The sequence below is a fragment of the Prunus dulcis genome, chromosome 5 (assembly GCF_902201215.1).
Source record: "Prunus dulcis chromosome 5, ALMONDv2, whole genome shotgun sequence".
NCBI lineage: Eukaryota > Viridiplantae > Streptophyta > Magnoliopsida > Rosales > Rosaceae > Prunus > Prunus dulcis.
This window is the reverse complement of record NC_047654.1, coordinates 2705044-2718069: the sequence shown is the minus strand read 5'-3', so window position 1 is coordinate 2718069 and position 13026 is coordinate 2705044. Positions and strand designations below refer to the sequence as shown.

At 38.6% G+C, this 13026-nt stretch overlaps 1 long non-coding RNA gene across 2 annotated transcripts; it reads left to right on the top strand.

Moving 5' to 3' along the window:
* Positions 1 to 6206: 6206 nt before the first annotated feature.
* On the top strand, positions 6207 to 7396 carry LOC117628488. 2 transcript variants are annotated; one of them, XR_004585956.1, is made up of 4 exons: positions 6207 to 6287; positions 6475 to 6536; positions 6620 to 6767; positions 6863 to 7396. It is a non-coding gene; the product is annotated as an uncharacterized LOC117628488 (long non-coding RNA). The 2 variants fall into 2 exon arrangements; XR_004585955.1 differs by lacking the exon at positions 6207 to 6287 and having other exon boundaries at positions 6305 to 6536.
* Positions 7397 to 13026: the final 5630 nt, after the last annotated feature.

Genomic DNA, 13026 nt, shown 5'->3' with positions numbered 1-13026 from the left:
ACAACCAACGCCATGTATGGGGCCTGTCTGCACGCCGGATAACCTACACCACGTGGGACCTAACTTTCACAGGGTGATACTTGTAGTGTAACCAAAATCAGGGGAGGTACCTAAGGTAGCACGTATAGCACTTCAAACTGACATTCTAGACTCTTTTGTACCCTTATACAAACATATATATTAATTCTAATATTGTGTAGACCTCAACAATAGTCTAGCACTTGATAATCCCCCTGGGAATGTGAGATTACTCCTGGAGACTCACGATCAACCAAGGGTCAAACTACCTTAACCCTGGGGGGACCACGACCTCCAAATTTCGATCTGAAAGTTCCTATGGGTTCTGCAAGGTATAGGACACTCGTCCTGCAAGTTTGGTTCAGATCGGACGGTCAGATCGCTCACGATCGCACGATCTAACGGTTAATATAAAACATAAACTTTAAATTATTAAATGGGAACATCCGGGGCTCCGATTCACGATCCAAGAAATACCTAGATTAACATATATTAAATTTGGGACCACCCAACAGTCCCAACCTATCGAACCCGGATAACGCACAATATTCGAAAATCTGTTTGATAGTCAAACGATGTCCAAATTGAGATCCGCAAAATCCTACGCACTCGTGACAACCAAAAGATCGCATTGGGCCAATAATGCCCTTCTTCTATAGTGCCCACGCTCCGCCACATGCACCGGCAGCTTTGGGTGTCCAAAGCGCATCGCCGGAAAATCTCAAAACCACGGCTCCAAACTCCTACCCTTGGTATAAGACCCTATTTGGAGCCACTATTGTTCTTGGACCTACCCCAAAAATTGACCGGAAGTGACCGGAATCTCGATCCCAAAATCGACCGAATTTCAATTCGAGAATCGAATTGGCTACGCTAAGAATCGATCCAATCCTACCTAACAGGCAGCTAGAGCATGAAAAGTATGTGAGAAACCATACCTCACTCGTCGGAATCGGTGGCCGGAGGAGAGAGATCGACGACAGCGAAGATCGGATGACACCAGCCGATTCTTCTCCATTTTTCGGCGAAACCACGGCGACTGGAGGCGGGAGTCGGCAAGGGCTGGAAGATGACGATTCCCCGATCATTTTGGTGCCGGCCCCGTCCACAGCCGTGGCTGGTGGCCGGAGTTTAAAAGGAAAGAGAGAGAGCTCGCGTGAGGGAGAGAGAGAGAGAGAGAGAAATCTGATTTTAAAAAAATCCCATTTCGAAATAATTACGATTGTGCCACTAGGTTTCTTTTGACCATATCTCTCTCGTTACAACTCCGATTCGAGCCCACTATGTGTCTACAAACTCGTCTCAGTACGACCTATCCAAAAATACTAGTCACGGCCCCAAACTCTCTATAGTTAAGAAAATGACCAAAATGCCCTTATCTCAAGGGTAAATTTGTAATTTCCCTTAAATAATTTAAATAACTTAAATAAAGGGTTTACTTTGGAGTCAGGGTGTTACAACCTTGGCTTGTGTTATAGCCCCATTATTGTCAAGTGTAAAATGACTGGTGACTCAATGCTTGGGACCACTCCAAGTTCAATAATGAACTTCCTCATTCAGCTCGCTTCCTTTGCTGCTTCCGAAGTAGCTATGCACTCTACTTCAGTTGTGGAGTCCTCAGTGGTGCTCTACTTGCAATATCTCCAACTGAATGCCCCTCCATTCAATGTGAACACATATCCAAAAGTAGATTTCCGATCATCAACATCATATTCGAAATATGAGTCTGTATATCCTTCCACTAGTAATTCTGGGTTTCTTAGACTAGGAACATATCCTTTGTCCTTCTGAGGTACTTTAACATGGTCTTTACCACACTCTAGTGTTCTGATCTTGGGTTTGATTGATATCTGCCTGTGATGCTCACAGCATAGTTGATATCAGGCCTCGTACACAGCATGGCAAACATTAGGCTCCCAATTGCGGAGGCATATGGGATCCTGCTCATCTGTATCATTGCTTCTAGGGTTTTAGGGCTCATGCTCTTAGACAGGTGAATACCATGTCTGACTAGCAGAAAACCCTTCTTGGAATGTTCCATTTGGAATCTTCTGAGCACCTTGTCCACATACAGGGATTGAGATAATCCAATTAGTTTTCTCGATCTATCCTTATAGTCATTGATACCCAGATCCTTCATTGAGAAGGTCTTTGATAACCATAGTTTCACAGAGGTCAACATGCCTATGTCATTTCCAAACATTAATATGTCATTTATAAATAGTACGAGGAATATGACTGCGCTCCCACTGTTTTTCTTGTATACACAAGGTTCATCTTCATTTTGTCTAAAATCATAACCTTTAATGGCTTCGTCGAAACACATGTTCCAACTCCTTAAAGCCTGCTTCAGTCCATAGATTGACCTTTGAAGTTTGCATACTTTCTTCTCTTCATGTTTAGATATGAATACTTCAGGTTGATCCATGTAGATTTCTTCCTGAAAGTGGCCATTCAGAAAAGCCGTTTTCACATCCATTTGCCATATCTTATAGTCATAATATGCTGCTATGGCGAGAAGTATGCAGATGGATTTTATCATTGCTACAGGAGAGAAAGTTTCTTCATAGTCAATTCCCTCTCTTTTTATGTATCCTTTAACTACTAATCTAGCTTTATAGGTCTCCACCTTGCCATCCGAGCCCTTCTAACTCTTGAAGACCCATTTGTTTCATATTGGTACAATACCTTCAGGTGGGTCAACAGAGTCCAGACTTGGTTTGCATATATAGAATCCATCTTAGACTTCATAGCTTCCTACCATTTCTTTGAGTCAATTTCCAACATGGCATTCATGTAGTCTTCAAGATCTTCCATGTCATCTCTCATGAGAAGAACATGGTGTGAGCCCAGATATCTATCAGGTGCTTTACTGATCCTTTCAAACCTATGTGGAGGTTGGGTGAGTGTGGGTAAAGGGACCGGATTGTCAACTAGATCAGACTATACTTCAGGTTCATGAGGCTCTCCAGACTCTTTCTTGAGCTCAACCTTTTGCACACAGGTGTCATCCAATGCAAAATCAATCTCAAGAAATCTTGCAGATCTTGCAACAATTTTTGTTCGTTTGGATGGTAGAAATAGTATCCTAAAGTTTCCTTTGGATATCCAATGAATCTACACATTTCTAATCTAACGTCTAACTTGTCAATATCATGCTTCTTGACATAAGCCGGACAACCCCATATCTTAAGATGATTATGACTTAGCTTCCTCCCAAACCACATTTCATATGGTGTTTTGGGCACGGATTTGGAAGGTACTCTGTTTAGCAGGTATACTACAGTTTGAAGTGCATATCCCCAAAACGATATTAGCAAGTCAGTATAATTCATCATTGATTGGACCATGTCCATCAATGTTCGGTTTCTCCTTTCGGAGACACAATTAATTTGTAAAGTTCCAGGTGGGGTCCATCAAGATAGGATGCCATGTTTCTTGTGATATTCAAGAAACTTAGTACCCAAGTATTCTCCTCCTTGATCTGATCTTAGAATCTTGATATTCTTTCCTGTTTGCTTTTCAACTTCGTTCTTAAATTCTTTGAACTTTTCAAGGGCTTCGGACTTGTGCTTTATTAGGTATATATAGCCCAACCAAGATAATCATCGGTGAACGTAGTGAAGTAAGAAAAACCACCATTGATGTAGTGGACAATGGCCCTGTTGAAGGAAAATGTGATCCTCCAAATATAATTTCACCACCACTAATTAAATAACGGGGTTTTATTATTTTAGGTTCGACCCATTCGAGATGCAAGTCTCTTAATTACAATCCCTTGCTTCAAGGGAACACCCTTTGATTCCATCACAAAGAAACAGAACGTGTGTGTTTGATTTTGCAACCGCTCCCAAGTCCAACCTCAGGATGCCTACGTATCCCTTGCGGGAATCAAGCCACTCGTAGTTCAAAGAATCGCAATGAATAAATGACCCATTGCGAGCGAAATTTGATTTGAATTGTATTGAGAAGTGTTTGAGTGAATTTAGCTGAATAAACCAGGGATTCGATATGGGATTGCATTTGGGATGGTTGCATCTAGATTGAATCTCTAGATTGCCTACGTACCCTTTCAAAGGGATCAAACCAACGTAGTTCGGAATTTGGAAATCAACGGGTAAGTGTGGCCCACTAATTGAGAATTTCTGTTTGAGAGACTTGGATTTAATCTCATTAGAGTTTTCATGGGTAGATGACCCATGGAAAATTGGATGGTTTTGTACCACTTTCGTTGTTGTCAATGTCCAAGAAAAATAATGAGTAATTTTAATTATCCCATTAATTTTTCCTAAACATTGACCATTGCGTTTGGGAAAGTTTTTTTTTTAATGGCAGAATTTGGTTAAGATAAACCAGATATTTAAATTTGATTGCGGTTGCGTCTATTGGGATGTTAGACTGCCTACGTACCCTTGACGGGATCAAACCGACGTAGTTCCAAATTGATTTGGAAATTAATGGGTAAGTGTGGCCCATTAATTGAGAATGTGTCTTTGGGACAATTTGGAGGTTTCCATAGGTAGATGACCTATGGGAAAAATTGAAAATTAATGGGTAAGTGTGGCCCACTAATTGAGAGTTTGTGTTTAAGAGATTTGAATTTAATCTCATTGAAATTTTCATGGGTAAATGACCCATGAGAAAAATTGAAAATTAATGGGTAAGTGTAGCCCACTAATTGAGAACTTGAATTTGAGAGATTTAATCTCATTGAAATTTGCATGGGTAGATGACCCATGGGGAATTGGATGGTTTTGTACCCTTTTTCCTTTTTCCAATGTCCAAGAAAAATAATGGGCATTTTTGATGAACCCACTAATTCTCTACAATTGACATTTGCATTTGTATCCATGCATGATTTGGAGGATTTGAGATTAATGGGCTATTGTGGTTGATAAGCCTGTTAATCCATATTGATGCTCCTTTGGTATCTTTTGAGAGTGAGCTTAATGCTCGTAGCACGATCAATCATTTATTTGGAATGGAGTCTTCGACACGGTATGGTTGAGTCGCTTGACACTCCTTTATGAATAGCTTCTTTGCCACAGTGATTGATTCCCATATTTCTTGTTGAGATTTTGTGGGCATGTTTGATAGCCATCTTGCATTTGAGAATTGAGGCAGATAGACCCGAATGACGTAAGCATTTTATTGAGCCTTCCTGACCGTCAATTGATTTAGTTCTCGTGAACCATTGCTGACACTTTTGTGCTTTTACTTGCATAGCTTGGTACTGCAAGTAGTGAACTCACATCTTCGTCCTTGGAATACAAAGGAGCACAAGTGCTTGGACACTTTGTTTTCGTTTGTTGCAGTCACCAAAAGTGACGTGAGGGACTTGAAAGAGCCTTGGTTTCAAACCTTCACCTTGTCTTCTATCTGTGTGAAGCTCGATGCTTGTTTTATATTGTAAAGCATATTCCTGAGCTTAGTGGACATTTACAAAGAATGGGCCCTCTACTCTTGACTTCTTGACATCGGTACAAGCCAACTACTCTTGTGGCTTGATTTTCCCTTCCGTTTGTCATTGGCATGGGGCCTTTTGCTTCTTAAACAAAAGACAAGTATTGTGTCTCCTCGATTCATCTTATTTTTCTTTTTTATAATTCTACTCCTTCCTATTTAGAAGTTTGATAGCTTGAACCGTGGAGGGTGAACTTGGAGAAATCTGCCCTTCCTTTGGATCGGTTCGCATGAGTCTGGACTCAAACTTCGTGTGTTCAGATTGATGCGGCTGGCAGCTTTGGGTTCGTTAGCTTTTGTCAAACTTGCCAATTCTTTCTTCTCCGGTCTCTTGCATACGACCTATTAGAGGAGATAAGCATTTGGCAAAACACATCTTGCATCGAACCCTTTCTTTTGTTGTTTTTTTTTTTTGTTACAATCAAAGACATAATCTTGAATCCACTTTGGACATGCAAGTCCGTGAAGTCCAAGACTTCTTTTTTTTTTCCTTACTCTGCTGCAAGTCAAAGAGGAAGAAGTCCTCTTCCTTTTGAATTCACAAGTGGTGGGTTCACCAACACATTTACTCTTCATTTCGTTTTGCCTATGTAGTGTCATAGCCCCAGCAATTGACTTCATGTGAATTTGATTCTCCACAAGCTTTTATCCCTTTTTTTTTTTTTTTATTCTTCTGTTTACATTCAGCAAAACATAGTAAACCAAAGGCCTTGCTTTGCTCCAGCTGGATCCCTCACGTATTGGTGCCATTAACAGGTGTCTTTCAATTTGAATAAGACACCCAAAGGATAGAAATCCTTCTCCAGGTGAAGTATGGATTAAACTCCTTATTGATTTGGAACTGCTGGATCATCCAGTGAAGCAAACTTCTTGTCCACATAGGATTGGGTTGTCTTCCTTATATATAAAAAAAAAAAAAAAAAAAACATGTAGTGCACCAGCAAACAGCCACAAAACGAAAGTCTTAACATTATTCTTCGTTTGCTTCTCCAGACCAGCACATAACTTTGCTCAAGCCACCTGTTGCACTATCAAACGGAAGCGGATTTCACGTGGTAACCCACATGCCATTCCTTAGTTCTTCTCTGTTATTTTATTTATTGATTGAATTAACTAGGACTTTTGTCTGCATGGACAGCAATAGCGGTAGCAATAGAAGACCCTCCAATTAATTGGATGCTTCTGGGCTGACTTGGAACCAAAAGAGACAAACTCTCTTATTGTCCTTTGTGTGCTGTAACTTTCCCAAGGTCAATAACTCAAGAAATCCTCTTGCCTTTCACGTGGTAATTCCCCCCCTTGAACTCCTCTTTTCCTTTGATTTTTTTCTTTTGTCTGTTTCCATGCTTCTGACCTCTTGTCTTCTCTTTTGCATGAAGAGACTGTGCTGCCAGCTTGAAGGCTTTGGAGTTTGGTGGAGGAAACCACCTGTCATTTTGCTTCAGAAACCCAAGAGAGAACTTGTGGTACATGCCTTGCCAGCTCCCCTTTTTTTTTTGTTTGCTGTTGATGTACCATTGTCCATGTCCTTTTCTTTTTCCCAGTCATAATAAACCAAAGAAATATTCAAGAGAGGGAGGAGGGGCTGTGCGATACAGCCCCCTTTTTTTTTATTTCATTACTTTTTTATCCCCCTTGTTTTGTCTTTTACTAACAAAACCCAACACACAGAACCACTTTTTCTTTTGCTCCTATTCTTCCTCTGTTGGCTTTTTTTCGTTGGCTTGCAGGCAGCAAACACTCATGAGGAGGCAATTCAATTTCCATGCGCCCCTTTTGGTTTCGGATGCTTCATGCAGAAATTTTACACAGGGACTTGTAATTACAAGCCTTTGCTCTTTTGATTTTGATCCCATGGTGGGTTCATCTCTACATCCATGATTTGAGAGATTCTTTGCTCCTGGAAGAGCTTATTTGGTGGCATATGATGGCATAGACTATGCCATAAAACATGATGATTGAAATCATCATGGAAGGCAAACCTGAAAACACTGCTGGAGTTCTTTGAGCGGAGCCAAGCCTCGGAGAGATTCTTAACCTTGGTTATGATGATTTCAATCATCATAGCCAAGAATTTCTATGGATTGATCAAACAAACTGCTGGGTGCGGATCGTATCCTCGGAATTACTTGAGCGGAGCTGTCCCTTAGAGAGATTACTGACCCTTGAAATGGCTCTTTCCTTTCTCAAGTCTGCTTGCTAATTTTTCTTCTTGCTCTGACTGTTCTCCTTTCTGCTCTTTTTCTGTCCTCCTGCTGTTGTCTTTTTTCTTTTTTTTTCTCCCCTCATGTCATGCCTCTTATAGAGGCTATCTTATGATGAGTTTGAATTCAGGCTGATGACCACTTCTCAACCGAGATACTTATCTCTTGGTGTTTCAAAACCACTGAAATACATCTATTTTATTTTTATATGTTTTTCTTGATAAGATTGCAGGGACAAAACAAATTCAATTCTAACCCAAGTCAAATCCTTGGCTAATTGCTTTTGTGAAAATTTTCCGTTCAACAGGCCCACATACATCAGTGTGGATTAATTCAAGAAGCAAATGACTCTTTCCCCTTTTCATGAAAAAGGAAAGTTTGACATTTTACCTTGAAGACAGGATTCGCATGTGGGCATAGGGACTGAACCCAAAGATTCAAGGTATCCCTGTTTGACCATCCTTTGGATCCTAACTTGGTCAACGTGTCCTAATTTTAGGTGCCAAAATTGAGTTGGATTGAGTTCTTCTCTGGGCCTCTTAGGTTCTGGCATCTCAATCAAGCAATTGCTATTTTCCACAATTTGAATTTGGTAGAGACCATCAATCATAGTATATTTACATATGATTCAATTGCCTTGTTGTAAAGAGCATCCTATTCTATTGAATGTAACAATGTAATCTTCATTCAGCAATGCCGAAACAGATACTAGGTTCTTTACGCAACGTGGAAGATAAAGACATTCTTTAAGTTCAAGTGTCTCCCCATGTGGTAGCTTAAGGTGGAAAATGCCTACTGCTTTTGCCGATATTTGGGTACCATTACAGACACATAGTACTATTTCCCCTTTTAACAACTTCCTATGATCTGCTAGACCTTGCAATGTATTGCAAATGTGTCTGCTAGCTCATGAATCCATTATCCAGGTGGAAGGTTCAAATGCCATTACTAACTCAAGGACAAAATTGCTCTCTTCATAAGTTTTGTTTCTTGTGCATAAAAGATGTACATTACATCTCTTCTTCCTTTTAGCATCCTTATGGAAGTTAATCCCTTTTGACATTATATGGTTAATTTGAGGCTTGCTTTGTGTAATGTGTTATGAATGGGGTTCTACAGAAGTATCTACAAATATAACATAAATAAAATTAGATTGTTTTGGTTAAAGCCATAGATTTAGGGTCTTTAAATTCTATGGATCCTCCCACTATTTTACACGATTTCCATAATCCCTCAAAAATGGAATATGAGAGACTTCTGTAAGATGTCTCTTAGCGGGATGGGAGGCTCCCTATTATTTGGATCACCGCACCATAATAGGATCTAGGGATAACATAAATAATAAAGAGAGAGTCATTCTACTCATTCACATCATAATGTGAGTTCCCATATAATTTGGCCTCTAGCAAATGTATACCCCCAAATATTATCGTGAGGCACCATTGTACTAGTTAAGTATTGGCCCACCATTCTAACAAAGTATAGTGATTCAATCATGAACCTCATCATAATAGAATGTTGGTCCATATTTGAGCCTATCCTTGTAACATTCAATGTATAAACGAATTCTTCCTAAGCAAGAACATCTTTCTGTCTGATCCCCATATCTGAGGCGAAGCCTTCACAAGCATCAAGCCTATTCAGAATTAACCATGGTGGAAGGCCACGACTAGGCTTTCAAAAAGTCTATATTTTTTCTACTTATTTTAGTTAATTGAGGGTTTTAAGGCCTCATCATAAACATCTTTAATCCAATTAAACTACTTGGCCTAGGACAACTATTATTCTAAATCATATTAGTAGTTGTACGATGCTCCCACTATTTGTTTTACAAATCAAATCAATTTTATAAAACTCTTTTATTTGAGATTTGGGAATATGCACTACTAGTAACGGAAAGCCTTCGCATTTCCTTAAGTTTAGATAAATAGTCATCTATAGACTGATGGATGATTATGGACTTGATTTCGATCTACCATCTAGCCAAGATGTCGGATCTAAGGCCTTTGGAAGGAGGTTGATTTTATTACACGTCTTAACTACATAAAACATTCATGGTTGTTATTGGGCGTTGGACCCATTAATAATACAAGTAATCTTGACTTGATTATTCCTTTTCTTGATCTTCCTTCTTCCTTATAACTATTTGAGAATAGAGAACTTGAGATACATAACTTAAAGCCTAATGGACTTTAAGGGAATTACATTTGAGATTAAGAAAGATGAGAGGCATGCAAACCCCTATTTAATTTACAAATCAATAAATCAAACCTATTCCGTTCATCTAATGAATAATCGGCCAATCACATTGTGTCATGTATTTGTGTTCATAAGTCCATAATCATCTCTTTGATTATTTAATCTCATTAGATAATTAACTTAGAATCTAATTCTAAAATTTGTTATTGAATAATATGGGCTTAATTTCAATGAAACATTTATTTCAAACAAATAAACAATTTTCACAAAAGTATGAAAAACTCTTTGTCATATAGTGAAATGGGGCAAAACCACAATTAATTGAAGTTTTGGGCAAACTGTAATTTTTCAGCAATTGCATAAACAGCCCCTAATTTACAAAAATTACACGAGGACCCCAAAAGGAATCCTAGGGTGGGGTCGGCCATGTAAGAGTGTGTGTGTGTGTTGATATTTTGAAAAAGATGGTGTGATTTTGGGACCACAAGTTGGTACCATCTTTTGTACCCAAAAAGTAGGCCTCATCATTTGGCCCGCGGGCTCATGGGCCTATGGGGGCCCGCCCGGCCCATTGAGAAAAAGCTCAGTCCGGCCCGATATGGGCTTTTGGATGGTTCGGCCTTCACTGAGCCGGGCCAGGCTTGGGCTTGGGGTCTAAAGCCTAGCCCAACCCATAGGCCCGGCCAGATTAAGCCTGAGCAAGCCCGGCCCGCCTACAAAAGCCTGGCCCATTAGGCCCATATATATATAGCCGTTAGGGGCAGTGCTTGTTTCTGGAGAAAAAAAATAGCCATTTAGGTCAGACAGCCCAATACAATACCTCTATATAAAAAGGCATTATCAAATCAGTCTCTCCAAATTCTAAACCTAGCGCCGCACCCACATTCCTGCGTCTCTCTCTTCCTCTTCGGCTCTGTCTTCCTCTTCATTTCTCTTTAGCTATCTCGATTCTCAACCTCTTCATTTCTCTTTGACTCTCTCTCTCTCCTCATTCGATCTTGTAGATCCAAGTCCAAGAGAAACTAAGATTGCAGATCGAAAACAACGATCCAAGTCCAATAATTCATGTATCCATTTGGATTTCTTCTTTCAACTAAGATCTCTCTCTTTGGTCTCATTTGTGTGCAAGAGAAACTAAGATTATGAGAAGTTCATCTCTATCCTTTTGCTACAATCTGTTTGTTGTAAACAAGTTCATCTATTTCTTTTGTTGTTATTGTTTTTATGTTTAGCTCCAAGTTCCTATATTTATATATCTTCACTTGCGGATATCATATCAGGTGTTAATGTATCTTGCTGTATTTGTGCTGAACTTTGATTATTAATGATTTCTTGGTTTATTTTGCAGGAGTTAGTGCTGCAAAAGTAAAGCTAGTGCTCTGCTGTTTATCAAGTGACACCTTCCATTTTGCCTTTATTTTCTTAATATCATCAAAATGGATGCTTCTAGTGCGTCACCTTTGAATGGAAGTACAAATGATTCCAATCCCCCTTTAGAGTCAAATCCCCCTTCAGAGTCACCTAGTGCACCTAGAGTAAAAGTAAAGTTTGGTCTTTTTTTGAAAAGGTTAACAAAATTGAAAATGGTAAACCAGTAACTAAGGCTAAGTGTGTTATTTGTAATACTTTGTTGGTTGGTAATTCTAGTAGTGGCACTAGTAATTCATCTCGTCATTTAAAAGGGCATGAAGATGCACAAGCTAGGGTAAGTCCAGGTCAAATGTTATTAAATGCTGATGCTGTTGAAAATTTGACTAATTTTGTTTATGATCATGATATTGCTCGAAAAGAACTTGTGGATTTTATTATTAGAGCTGAACTGCCATTTAAATTTGTTGATAGCCATGATTTTAAAGGCTTGATTCAGCGTGCATTTTGTCCTCAATATAAAGGAATTTCTGCCTCTACATGTAAAAGGGATGTGCTAAAAAAATTTGATATAGAAAGGATTAATTTGCTTGTTGTTTTTGAAAAACTTGATTCAAAAATCTGTTTAACTTCTGATGTTTGGTCATCACGACAGAAAAGGGGTTATATGTCACTTACTGCACATTTTGTCGACAAAGAGTGGTGTTTGAATAAAAGATAATTTGCTTTTAAAATGATTGAGTACCCACACACCCGAGAGTCACTTGCAACTCATATATTTGATGAATTGTTATCTTGGAACATTCACAATAAAATATTTACTTTATCATTAGATAATGCATCAAGTAATGATTCAACTGCAAGTATACTTCCATCAACTCTTTTGCTGGATTCTGTGCATGAAAAGTTGTTTCATGTACGATGTTGTTGTCATATATTGAATTTGATTGTGCAAGATGGATTTGAAGTTTTATCTCCGTCTATTGATAAAATTACTGATATTGTTCGTAGCATGAATTCATCTAACAAGAGACATGACATTTGGGTTAAATGTTGTAGTGATTTCCATATGGGAAAGAAAAATATATATATTGATGTGCCTCATAGGTGGAATTCAACATATGAGCTTTTACATGTTGCTATAAAATATAAAGCCCTTTTGCATAGGTATGTTCAAAAGGTAAATGAATCACGTTTTTGTAATTTACAAGTACCTAGTGAAGAAGATTGGACAATAGCACAACTTGTTAGTGGGTTTTTACAAATTTTTTATTCTTCGACTAAGATATTTTTTGGTGTGTATTATCCTACTTCAAGTCGTGTTATTAATTGTTTAACAGATATTCATGGATCATTTGCTGCATATTCTGAATTTTCTGTTTAAGGATGCTTTGACTGAAATGAAAACAAAATTTGATAAATATTGGAAAGAGTTTCCTATGGTATTTTGCTTAGCTACTATTATGGACCCTAGGTTTAAATTATTTGCAATTGTTGAATGGTTGAACATGATAGGTATTGATCAATTAACCATTGACACAAAAATTTTAGCTTTAAAGACTTTATTATTTCAGTTATTTGATATCTACAAGAAGAATGTAATTCCTGATGTGGTTCAAAATGTGCAAAAGGTTGTAACTTTTACTACCTTGAGCCAAACTTCTGGTTCTATATCTGTCCCTATAATGAGAAATTTCTCTATTGAAGGCTTGAAAAGGAAAAAGCTATCTTCTTCTTCTTCTTCTTCTTCTTCCACCAACACTTTTGAATTACA